The sequence below is a fragment of the Cervus elaphus genome, chromosome 5 (assembly GCF_910594005.1).
Source record: "Cervus elaphus chromosome 5, mCerEla1.1, whole genome shotgun sequence".
NCBI classification, from domain to species: Eukaryota; Metazoa; Chordata; class Mammalia; order Artiodactyla; family Cervidae; genus Cervus; species Cervus elaphus.
The window spans coordinates 107252626-107264892 of record NC_057819.1 but is presented as its reverse complement, the minus strand read 5'-3'; the positions used below and the strand labels follow the sequence as shown (position 1 = coordinate 107264892).

General features: G+C 54.3%; 1 protein-coding gene across 9 annotated transcripts in view; it reads left to right on the top strand.

Annotated features, from left to right (window-relative positions):
- The window catches only part of LOC122694827 (myosin phosphatase Rho interacting protein), a 94904-nt gene that overhangs the window by 30206 nt on the left and 52431 nt on the right, over nucleotides 1-12267 (top strand). The gene's annotated exons all lie outside the window — the stretch shown is intronic.

The window sequence follows — 12267 nt, the reverse complement described above, 5'->3', positions numbered from 1 at the left end:
GTATGATACTTTGTTCTGTGTTGACTAGTGCCTTGTGTCCTTCTAAAAAAGAATTTTCTTCTTCTTTCTTTCTGATGAGGATTTGTCAACAAGGATGGGCTGCAGGGGCTTTGCTGTGGGCACATCTGTGTCCAGAGCAGCAGGAGGTACTGGGTTGGTGACACTGTGAGGGTTGGGGTAGGGTAGACTTTGCTGGAGGCAGCAGCAAGCGAGTGGATTCATCTGGACACATGTCGTTTGGTGACTGCACTGCCCTGTGTGTTCTCCCGATCTGGCCATCACCCCGGCAGGCACCCTGAGGTGGGAGCTGGGCTCGATGCATGGGGGTTCCTTTGTCCTCCTTGTGCCTGGCTAACTGCTCTGAAGTCCTGCAAAGACTGACGGTGGGGAAGGGGCCTCGGAGTTCACTGGATGACATCCAGGCAGGACTGCGCCATGAACCATCCTGAAAAACAGTTCCTGGACTCAGTCTGGAGACTGATGATCTTGATCAGGAAATCTTTCTTTAGGTCCAGCTGGGGTTTGGTACAGGCCGCGGTCTCTTCAGCTCAGCTGCACAGCCTGAGGGCGGCTGCTGGGTAAACACGCAGCGCACACTGGTCTGAGAGCTGGTCCTGCATGGCCCCCTGCGCCCTCCGCTCTCCCCGCGCCTGCCTGTCCTGCGATGCTTGGGCAGAGGTGGGGTGTCCTGCACTCAAGAAGAAGGAAGCCCTGGAAAAGCAGGGCTGTGGGGAGGGCGGTGGGTGCCGAGTGGAGGAGTTGACCCTGCTTGTGGGCGAAGAGGTTGACTGGCGCTGCTCTTGGTGCAGGCGCACGGCCCCTCCAGGGGTAAAGGAGCTTCGTTTCTGTGTCAGGGAGCAGTAGCCGTTGTGTTGAAACACCTGTAAAGTGGCATGTTTCCCTGTTGCCTTAGGAAAGCCCCCATGGTGGGTGTTCTGAGAAAGCCTCTGGAGGCTGGCACTGTGGGGCTTGCAGGGCTGGAGCGGTCTCTGCCACCCTGTGGTCTGTGTCAGGCCCTGTTCTTCACAGCTGACTCCCGCCTCCACCTGGAGCGGGTGACCACTGTGCCGAAGTTGCCGTGCAAGGCCTCTGGGGCTGCACGTCAGAGCTGCCGTCCTGAGTCTCAGCGGTGCCCGGGTGCCGCTGGACCTCATGGAGGCCACGTGCCGCCAGACAGAGTGCAGGGCCCAGGACGGCCCCACAGCCAGTGCCAGCCCAGAGACCCTGTGTGACCTGGTCAGTGGCTTACTTAAGTTTTTTTAAAGAGATTTAGGCACGTTTGACTTGCTATCATCTCTGTTCCTACAAGGTTCGGAAGGACTTCCCCATGAGATTTCCTGGGAGTGGGGGAGGTGACGGGGCGGGGTAGCCTGCCGGCTGGGACCATCTGTGCCAGTGAAGTCGTCCTGGGCTTGTCCCTGCTGTGGGGGTCCTGCACATCAGGCAGCTGCAGGGCCGGCAGAGCTGCCCGTGAGGCTCACAGCCAGGGAGCAGACGGGCACCGCTTCTCGCAGCTGCTCAGGGCAGTCAGACCCCATCCCCACCCCGGCCTGTGTAACGGTCATCTGGGTATTGGTCTCTGAGAGCAGCAGCTTCACATCCGAGCACTAGCCAGGCCTCCGAGATCAGACGAACTGCTAATCTGCCACCCTTGCCAAGTTTAGTTTTGCCCCATCCCTCCCCTGCTAATCTATTGCATGTAATAAATTATAGTGTTTTATGGCTAGACCCTTAACACTTAGTCGCAGTTTGTTTCAAATTGTTACTTGGGCTTTTACATTTATAATATTACTATTTGTTTTCATTTGCTTAAGTGTGGTCTAACCAACTAGCCTTTTGTCCTGCGTCCCTAGGCCCCCGATAGTTCTTGGTCCCCCTCTCTGTACTGTTTCACCTGGGGTCTGGGGAGCACAGGTCCTGTCAAAATTGTTGAGTTGAAATCATCAATTTTGTAATTGCATTGCTGCAGGACTTTCGTTAAGCTTGGGGAGGAGGTGGGACCTGGGTACTCCTGGGGGAAGGGTTAGGTGTGTTCTGCCTTGAAGCTCTTAGTAGTTCCTCAGCAGAGAGAGAACACACTCCAGAGGGCTCAGAGCACAGGTGGGGACTCCGAGTGGGAGGGGGCTTTGGTCCCTGGAGGGCTGCTTGGAGACACCTTTCTGTGTGGGGTCTCCTGCTGGGTCTGGGGCCTCAGGCTAGTTTGACTCCAGAGGTGATTGTTGCCTTTCTCTTCCAGGCAGCTCTGAGATGGGACTAACCTTCGGGATCACTTTTCCTTTTTTGGGAAATTTCTTTCTCGATACACCCACATACCCTGTAACTGGTGGGTGTGGAGGAGAGGCAAATTGCCCAAAAAAGGAAAAAAAATTTTCCAAACGCAAGCAGAGGTGAGGTGGGCTCAGGGCAGCCTCACAGACAAGTGGGAGCCTGAGCAGTTGGGCTGGGCCTCTGGTTCTTGCGGAGAGGACAGAGTGAAGAGTCTGGAAGCCCAGAGGGCTCCCCCTCTCCTCTGCCTTTGTTTCTGCAAACCCTGTGCTCTGCTGTTCCTGCGTCTCTGCCCTTGAGCTGTGGTGCTGGGGTCACTAGAAGGCTTTCCTGGGGGAGCTCCCCATCCAGAGGGGAAGCAGCCCCCAGTCTCAGGTGAAGTCACTGGGCAGGGAGACTTGGGGCGGGGGGAACCTGTGACCAACGAGCTCTGGCAGCCTGTCTCTTGATTTCATTTTCCCTTCCTTTTCCTCCTGGAAGCCAGGCAAAAATACTTGTTGTTGTTTGCTTTTAAACTATGGTAAAATATATGCAACAAAATGTACCACTTTAACAACTACAGCTCAGTGGCATTCAGCACACTGACACTGGTGTGTGCCCACCACCACCATCCCTCCACCCCTCTCTGGAGCTCTTTCCATCTTCCTGGGCCAAAGCTCTGACCCCATCAAACCCGCACCACACACCCTTCTACTTCCTGTGCCTCTGGATTTGAGGACTCCAGGGACCTCCTGTAAGTGGGGTCATGGTATTTGTCCTTGTGTGTCTGGCTTATTTCACTTAGCATATGTCCTCAAGGTTCATCCATGTCGGAGCATATGATAGAATCTTATCGTGGAAGGTCTGATGCAGTTAACTCTGCTCTGAAGCGAACTGACCATGGATCTCTCCTCTGTGAAACCTGTGGAGAGGCTGTGCCCACGCTTCCATGGCAGGTGTGTGGAGCCCTCCCACCTTGTGCCCTAAGATTCCTGGAAAGGCAGCCCAGACCAGAGCTATGCCGAGCCTCCTTCACTGGGGCCGTGCTGCTGGCTCTTCAGTGCGTGTCACACCCCAGTCAGGTAGTGGGGAGAGCTCTGGTAGCCCTCACGTCCCTTGTTGGAGGGCAGCTGTGGGCTCATCAGTCCCCTGGGCAAGGCACTCCATCCAGAGGAGTCACCTCGGGCTCTGTGCTCACAGGCGAGGCGGTGGGCTTGGTCTGAGCACTCCTCAGAGGAACTGAGAAATGCTGGGTTGTGGGTCTGCCTCCTTTACAGTTTTCTTCCTTAGGACAGTCCTAGAGGATGCCTGATCCCAGGACCTTTGCCTACTTGGTTTTCCATGAGTTTGGGCCCCAGGGGAGAATGGGGAGGGACTCAGCTTGGCCCGCTGCCCGTGGAGACGCTCCTCTGCAGCCCAGTCTCCATCATACCCCTGCATCAGGGCCTGCAGATTGCAGGGCCCAGGGCCCACAGTTTCAGTAGCCAGCCCTGTGATGTGACGAGGTATAGGCAACAGAGCATCCCTGCTGTAAGTGCTGGCCCCCCCCCCCCCCCCACCCCCCTCCTGGAGCTTTCCCAGGCAGACTGACTATTCTGATTCACTGGTAACCACGGTGGCCGTCACGTCCACAGTAAAGAGCTGTGGCGGGAGGACATGTGGCCGTAAGAGGGTCCCTTTCACGGTGAAGCACACAACTCGTTGGGACCCATGTGAATATTAAATACAAAGCTGAACCCCAGTGCACACCTTCTTCAGGGCAGTGGGTGCATTGTGGAGTCAGAGAAGCTTTCTGGAAGGAGTGGGGGCCTTGGCCACCACCCTGCTGGTCGTAGGGGTTGCAGGGGTGCCATGTGCTCAGTCTGGTGCTCTGTGGCTGATCTTCAGGCACCTCCTCTAACGTGATGTTCGCTCCAGTTCCTGCTTGACAGGTACTGCCCTTCCATTTCACAGAAGAAACTGAGGCCCCAAGAGATGGTGGCATCACTAAACTTGCAAGAGTCAGAACTGGGAGTTTGTGAGCTGGTGAGATGCCTTCTGGGAGAAGGGCGTGTCCTTTGCCCGGTGGCCCAGCCACTGCTGCTGCTGCGTCTAGTGGTGGGCGGCTCGGCCGCACCTGGCCCCTGCGGGCGGGCGGGCTGGGCTCTTGGCCTCCAGCCCACCCTCGGGTTTGTCTGTGGCCACAGATGGGAGCTCTGGTGGTTTTCCGTGTGCCTTCCAGCTCCTTCAACTAGGCTCTCTTCAGGCTTGCAGTCGGGTGTGTGAATGTACATTCAGAGGTGTGTGGAAATTGCAGTGAAGAGTTCACCCTATGCCTCCAAGAGGCAGAGAAGCTTCCTGTGACCCCCGTCTGATGCTTTATGAATCAGTCTCATGTCTTTAGATTTATTTGTAAACCTTCCATGCGTTTGGCCTGGCTTTGACCTTCGTACTTTTCCACCTGGGTTCAGCTTCCAGGGCACGGAGGCAGACCTGCTGTGTCAGGGGGCCCGAGGGGGGCAGGGAGAGGGCATTGGTGTGGAGTCTGTACCTGGAGGGTTTCCTCCAGTCCCCCCTCTCTGAGGAAGTGGCCGGTTTGCCCTCCACATGACCTCAGAGGCTGTTGGACCCACAGTGACCTCGGACTGCTTTCCTTCCCTCCTCTGCTCAGCTGTCCCTCCTCAGTCCTGTGGTTGCTGTGGTAAAAATGGCTGTTTTAAAAAATAACTTTAAACTTTGGAAGTATTTTCATCCCTATGTCAGCCTGTGAGCAGGATGGGGGCTGTGAAGGAGCGGGGGCCGCCCCAGCCCTGTGGGTGCTCCACGTCCCACAGGGCTCTCCCGGTGCTGTCACAGGCAGGCTGGTGACCTCTGTCTTCCCCATGGAATTCTGCATAGAAACATAATGGGAGCTTTAAACTGACACAGTCTGGTGCTACTTCAGTTGAAGCTGTGCATGATCCCACCCTTGCTTCACCACCCCCACTCCCCCAGCAGCCCTGGCTGGACTGGACAGACCTCCCCAGACAGAATCACCCTGGTGCCTCAAGGCCCAGCCCGCAGCCTGCATGAGCAAGCCTGCACCACCTCTTCCGTGTCCGCCAGTTAATTATTTTTCCAAAATAATGAACTTAAAAAACATTTGCCAAAGTCTGAGTGCTTTACCAGTGTGAACAGCCACCCTCCCTCCCCCTTTCCGCCCCCCCCCCCGCCCCCCCCCCCCCCCCGCCATTCTGTGAGCTCCGAGGCGTCTGCAGGGGCTGGGTGAAGGGGAGAGCAGCTGGGGGGCGGGGAGGGGCTGCTGCAGGACAGCTCAGCAGGAGCGCTTAGGAGCCAGGCCCCAGCCAGATGTCAAGAAGGTGACTCCAGGGTTGAGGCATTGCACCCCTGCCTGCTTTCATTTTTAGACTTGAGGGCTGCAGCTGATATCCTTGTCCTGTCTTTACTTAATCGTGACAGCTACACATCATTTTCACCTCTCTGGGAGGGATGTTGTCACAGTTAATTCCTTAATGACTCTTAAGTATAAGTGCATTGGGGATGAAATATAGTCTGTAAAGGGCTCTGCCTCTGGGCTTTCTGCAGGCTGCCTTGCCTTGGACTATCCTTGGGTCAGCTTCAGGTTACTTGGAAATGTTACGGTGGATGACAGGAAAGGGCATGATGAACCCAGCTGGGAGTGGGAACTCCTCCCAATCAAGCCCTGTTGTCCAAAGATCAGGGGTCAGCGGTGGCACTCAGAAGTGTCACACACCTTCCTTCCTCAAGTATGACTCCCTGGGACACAGAAGGCTGCACCCATTAGAGTGAAGCATCCTTTGGTACAGGTGTGCCCTGGAGACTGGTGGCCAGACTGTAGGCCCTTCTCACTGAGTGGAGGAAGAAGCCTGGGACACAGGCTTGTTAAGATGTATGAGCCTCGTGTCTAATGGAAAGTATAACGTTCTGCCTCTGGTGGCTTTTTGTGGTCATTTACCACTCTACCTGCTGGCCTTGGTGGCATTTCTCAGTGTGGAACAGCTGGGGGGTGGAGGCCACCAGTGGTTACTTATGGGGCTGTTTGGAATGAAGAACAGAGCAGACTCCTGGGAGTTACAGCAGAGGAGTTTCAAGAATGACCGGGTCTAGAAGTCCGTTTATGGCTGGGGAAATCCACCAGTAGGTATGGGGTCACCTGGTCCTGAAGGGAAGGGCTTGCTTCTTCCACGGGGCCTGAATCTGGGGCGGGATGGATGCTCTGTGCTGCCAGTGCCTCATAGAGCAAAGAAGTTAGAGGAGAACATGCAGGAATGAGTGGGTGCAGAGGCTCAGATAGAAAGGAGCACATGCATCCCTGCCAGGTGGGGTGGGAATGCTCTGCAGGTAACCTTGAATCATTCAAAGAACCAAGAGAGGACATAGGCACCACTCCCATGGGGGATCTCCTTCCTCTGTTCCTGGTCCCTAGGATGCAGATTTCCATGTGAGTCTTCCTGCACAGGGCAGTGAGTGCTTCAAGGGAGAGCCTGCTATTTGCCTGCATAGACAGAACCTTAAACTATGCATGTGGGTGTAGGAGAAGCCCGGCACCTGGCTGCTGACCCAGGGGTGGAGATCAATCTGCCATCCCCTTTGACTCTGGCATGTCTGTCGTAAGCATTTAAGAAGCCTCTCCCTGCCCTCCCTGCCCCGGAATCCTCCCTCTTTTGACTTTCAGACTCTACTGAGAGGACCTGGGGACTGGTGGCCCGGCGAGTGCCTTTCCGTGTCACTGGGACCATCCTGTGTGCCTTCATTCCTTCCCAGTTACCCACGTGCTCAGTCATGGGCAGCAGGGTAGAGATGAGCTCCCGACGGTGTCTGGTGCCCTCAAGCCTAATGAGAAGCACGGTCCTCTTTCCGACTCCCCCGGTGTGCCCACATCTGTTAAGGGGACACCCATGGCTTGTGAGCAGAGGGGCTGCAGGTGATTTTACGTCCTCCTGTCCACTTGGGGCCCCTGCCAGCCCTCTGCATGTGCACGGCTCTTACTTACAGTGATGGAGGGGGTCATGGGATGGTTGGAGCAGCAGTTCTTTGAGATGGTGGAGGGATTTCTGGGGACCTCACTCTGTGCAGGGGTAGCAGCTGAGACTGGGCTGTGGTGGGCATCCTTGGTGGAGGTCCTTAGAGCTGTGGGTGGACTTCTGTGGCGCTGCGACTCTGGTCTGGAGGGTGAGTGTCTGCGTTAATGGGCTGGGGGCGTCTGGCCCTCCTGCAGGGACAGGAGTGACTTTGGGTTTTAGGAAAGGGATCAGCTTGGAATAATTGGTTAGGGAGCAAATTAAGTAGCAGTAGGGAGAGAACTGTCAAAAAAGAGTCATTTTATGAGAGTCAGCAACAGGAAACATTTGGGGTCCAAGAAACAAAGCCAAGTGACTGGTATCAGTGTGTGTGTGTGTGCACCCATGGTGCCCCCTCACATGCCTATGCAGGGCCAGGTGGCTCGAGGCCAGGCTGCAGAGTCCTCCAGGGCTCAGCCCTGCTCCCTGACTTCTTGGGACCCCATCATGGGCCCAGCCCTCCCTGCCTGACGGTTTTTTTTTTTTTTTTTTTACTTTCCTGGGAAACAGGCAATACAAACAGTCTGATAAGCCAGCCCATGTAAGGTATTAAATGGAGGGCTAGATCAGTAATGTTTATGTTATTCTGACCCTGTGAAAACTGCCACTCAAGCCATGTAATGACCATGGCTGTGTTTCCTTCCACACTTGGTTTCTCTTGAAGTTTATGGTTGCCCTCCCCCATTCATTTTGATTTATATTTAACTAACCTTAATTGAACTTTACACTTCCTGACAGAACTACAAAGTTCTCCTTAGTGTGGGCAAGTCCTTCGGTCAGAGTCTTCTTTTTTTCATGGTCACATCCCTCATGGAGACTGCTCTCTGCTTCTCCCATTTGGCCTGGCTCTTCTCCAGGCCTGCTGCTCAGCTCTTGACCTGGGGTTCCCTTCAGGCTTCTCTGAGTGTTTTAGGTTGATCTCTTGTTTTTGGTTTGCTTCTCTACTTGGTAAAGCCTCTTGAGAATGGCACAAGGGAAAGAGTTTTGAGACCTTGCATGTCTAAAAATGCCTTTCTTGCCTATACTCTCGATTGGCAGCTGGACTGGTTATAGAATGTCAGGCTGGAAACATTTTTCCCTTGGAGTTGTGAAGGCACCATTGTCAGGTTCACGTATGGTTCCTGAGCCCGTGGTGAACGAAGGGCATTTTCTCTCTGGAAACTCTGAGGGGCTGCTCATGAGCCCCTGGGCTCCAGAATTTCATGGGCTGTGCTTTGTTGTGGGCCTGTTTTCTCTCATTGAGCCAGAAGCCTGTGTGCCTTTCAATGAGGAAAGTTCAGTTCTTCTGGTCCAGGAGTTTTCTTGTATTTTTTTTTTTCCTCTGGTAATTTCTTTTATTTCATCTTCCCTGGTCTTTATTCTCAGAGCTCCTGTTATTTGGCTGTTGGTTCCTTTGGACAGTCTCTAATTTTATTATTTTTTTTTTTGCATGGCTTTGTTGTTCCTGAGACCTCATTAACCTTGCTGTAAACCCTTCTATTTCTGATCCCAGTGATCCTGTTTTGTTCTATTCTGGTTCTTACGTCAGCTGTGATACTTAGAGTTTCTTGGGGCTCCTTTCTTGTTCTCTGTGTATCCCTTTTTATAGCATCTTATTCCAGTTTCATGGACTCAGTACTGTCTCTTATAATTCCAGTTATTTTGAAATTCTGTTCTGTCTTTGGTCTGACTTGCTTTCTTCTTGGTTCCCTCCCTGCCTGTTTTGGTCTTGGGCTTTCTCAAATGAGTGTGACCTTTAGCTGTACATTTGTATTGAAGAACGAGGTTATGTGTGTGCAGGGCTTATGTGGTGATTGGCTGGCCTTGTCTTAGGACAGTCAGGCTGCAAACTGGAGAGCCCCCAGATCCAGGTCCTCCCCTCTCCTGTCTGGGGCAGCCTCAGCTTTCAGGATGATGACTTTCATGCAATCTTCCACCTCCTGCCCTCCACCCGCCTCTGCCCCCCCACCCCCCCCCGCCATGCACACACCTCCCCCAACACACACCCCCCCCACACCCCGCCATGGTGCTTCCTGCCCTGAGTCCAGAACCTCTTCAGAGAGCACCTTGTGGATGCTGCCCATGGGACCCCACCCTGTGGGCTGGTGCTCCTTGAACGGGGGCTGCCCAGCCCTCCTGCTCGTCTCGCCTCTGAGGTCAGCGGAGGTGCTGGACCAGCCCTAAGCGTGAGGAATTCTGGGACCGCGTGAGTCTGCTCCCCCGGGTCCCTCTCCAGGTGTGCACAATTTATTTACTATCCCACATCTGTTGCTCTCTCCTGTTTTTTGTGTTTGAGAGTTATACCTTTTAAAAATCTGTGGTCATTTTTATTAGAGTTTTATCAGCAACTTGAGTGCGTAGCTGTGTGATTTTGGCTGTGTTTGACTGGAGGCCCCTCACGGATTTCAGGAGTCAGTGTCCACCCTGGGCATCCCCCTCGTGAGCCCCGCTCCTCTGTCCTCTCCTAGATCGTCTGTGGGGCAGGTTGTTGCCCTGGGTCTGCACAGCTTGTGTACCTGGTGTGATGTCTTTGAGAGTGAGCGTAAGTGTGCCTGCTGCAGGTATGTGTGTTCATCTCCTGAATTAAGGCTGCAGTGCCTTTTATGAGGAAGAGATACTTTTCATCTGTTAGGAAACAGTTCTTCTGGCTCAGGAGTTTTTGGATCAAGATGAAATTCTTGATTCTCTGGTTAGAAACCAAAGGGTTAACGATGACCGCTGTTCCAGGAAAGTAAGAGGGAGACAGTCCGTCTAATCTCCCTTTGGTGAATAAGGCCCTTGACTGACTGGGCCCAGGCACCTACTTGCACCAACAATAAGACCCTTGTTGTCAGGGCTGGGCAGGTTCTGTAACCGATACTCTGGCTGCCTTGAGAAGGACCGTGGGGATGTGCGGTGCAGGCCTGTCCTTGCTCCGGGGCCGCGCATACAGTTGTTTCCTTCTCCCATACCCTGTGTTTTCCTCACGATGCTCCCTGCAGCCTGAGGGAGCCAGGAGAGGTTGATTCATTCATTCACTTGCTGTGTGCCGTGGGCAGACTGGGAGTTGGAAAAATGAAGATGGGGAAGAGTCCTGCCCTCCAGGACCTCATAGCCTATATCATCAGGCAGGAGGGTTAGCCGGCACGGGGGCACAGCGCTGAGACAGACATGCCCTGCTTGGCCCCAGAAGTGCTCCCCGCAAGCTCTGGATCGCCCTGGGGAGGGACAGACTCAGAGCACTCCGGAGGTGGGTGTTCAGGATTGGTCAAAGCACACGGATGGTGGTAGAAGATGAGACTAAAGAAAGAGGGGTTTCTGACCCCCAAAGCCAGAAATAAATATTTCATGGCGAAAAATTTGGGAAACAGTAAAAAGCATGTAGAAAACAATGTTGCCCTATGACCCTAGGTAAAAATGTGCAGATGTCATGGTTTGTGTGTCCTCCTAGGATGTGTAGTTGTATACTTAAGTGAGGCCCAAAAGTAACATTGTTGTATTTAATGAAGCTATTCTAAAGGTTCCCTATGTCACCCTTTGAAGCACAGTCTTGAACAGCTACCTGTTAGGTCACCAGGTAGCTGTGTTTACTCTGTTCCATACTACAGACGTTCAAGTCGCTTTGAAGTGTTTTTTTTTTTTTTCTTTCTTTCTTTCTTCCCTACTCTCTTCCTTTCCTTCTCTCTCAGTATAATGGTTCAGCCGACATTCCCAGAAGCAGAGTTGCTGGGTCCAGGCTGTGAACTGTCTTGAGGCAGTTGATAGTTACTGCCCGATTGTGCTCTGGAAACTCTGTGCTCCTCAGCTGGGAGGAGGGTGTCCTCTCTATTTTCTTCCCTCCATGTCCGGATCCCCCAGATTTGTGTGGTTGTCCTGGAGGTTGTAGAGGGGTGCTTTCTGAGTGAGGCACCTCTCAGACGGTTAGACCATATTTGTAGTCTTAAAGAACTGAGACAGCCTGATGCATTGGAACCGCGATGATAACTGGAAAGCCTTATTTTAGCTTCCATTTCATTCCTCCACAGTGAGACCGGAACCAGCAGCAAAGGAAGTTGGAGTGGTTGGCATCACACCTTGGCCTCTTGCACCTCCCCATGCTTCTGAGAGCTAGGGGACTGGAGCAGGTGGTGGCCCTGCCGGGAGCCGGGCACCACTGTTCGGTGCCACAAAGCTGCTGTGTGGCCATGACGTCTGCCCGGCTTATAAAGCGTGGCAGCAGCCTGAAGGGGTGGGGTGGGGTAGGGGTGGGAGGGGGCCGCAGAGCCCTCTGCTCCTGCTGGCTTCCTTTTCCCTAGAGTCCGCTGCACCCTCCCTGCCGCGCGTCGCCCCAGGCCCTCCTCCCCATCGCCCACTGGCCTTTCAGAGTTGGATGGAGACAAAGGCTTCCGGCCCCACAGTGGCCCTGCTTGCTTAATTCCCATGCTCTAAAAATATCCGTGCAGAGCGTCTTCCTGCCCAGTCTCCAGTCTCCTCCCTCCAGAATCTGCCTCACTCCCCCCACCGCTCCCCCCGGGGAAGGTACAGTGCTTCTTCCTGCCCAGTCTCCAGTCTCCTCCCTCCAGAATCTGCCTCACTCCCCCCACTGCTCCCCCGGGGAAGAAATAAGATCTCCGTTTCATTGCTCTTTCCAGGCTCAGAGTGGAATAAGTAAGAAATGCTGGGTTTCCACAGTTAAAAGGGGAAAACTGCCTTTGTTCGGCCTGGAGGGCTGCCACCCGCCTGGGTTTGGGTCCACACTCTGAGGGTCCTGCCTCCTGCTCCGGGAAGGACACCAGAGAGGAAGAAAGGGGGGGACAGGAGCCAGCCTTCTGCAGCCGGCGGGCCTCCTGCAGTGAGTTGCTGTGGGAGTGAGGCCGGGCTCCCAGGCCCCTGCCCGCCTGGTCAGTGTGGACCAAAAAGGAGTCTGTGGGAAGCCTCCACCCTGGGAGGCTGCGGAGGCTCCTGCAGCTTTCTCAGGCATTCCTGGATTGGGCTGGAGCCTCGGCCCCTCCCCCCACCCCCAAAC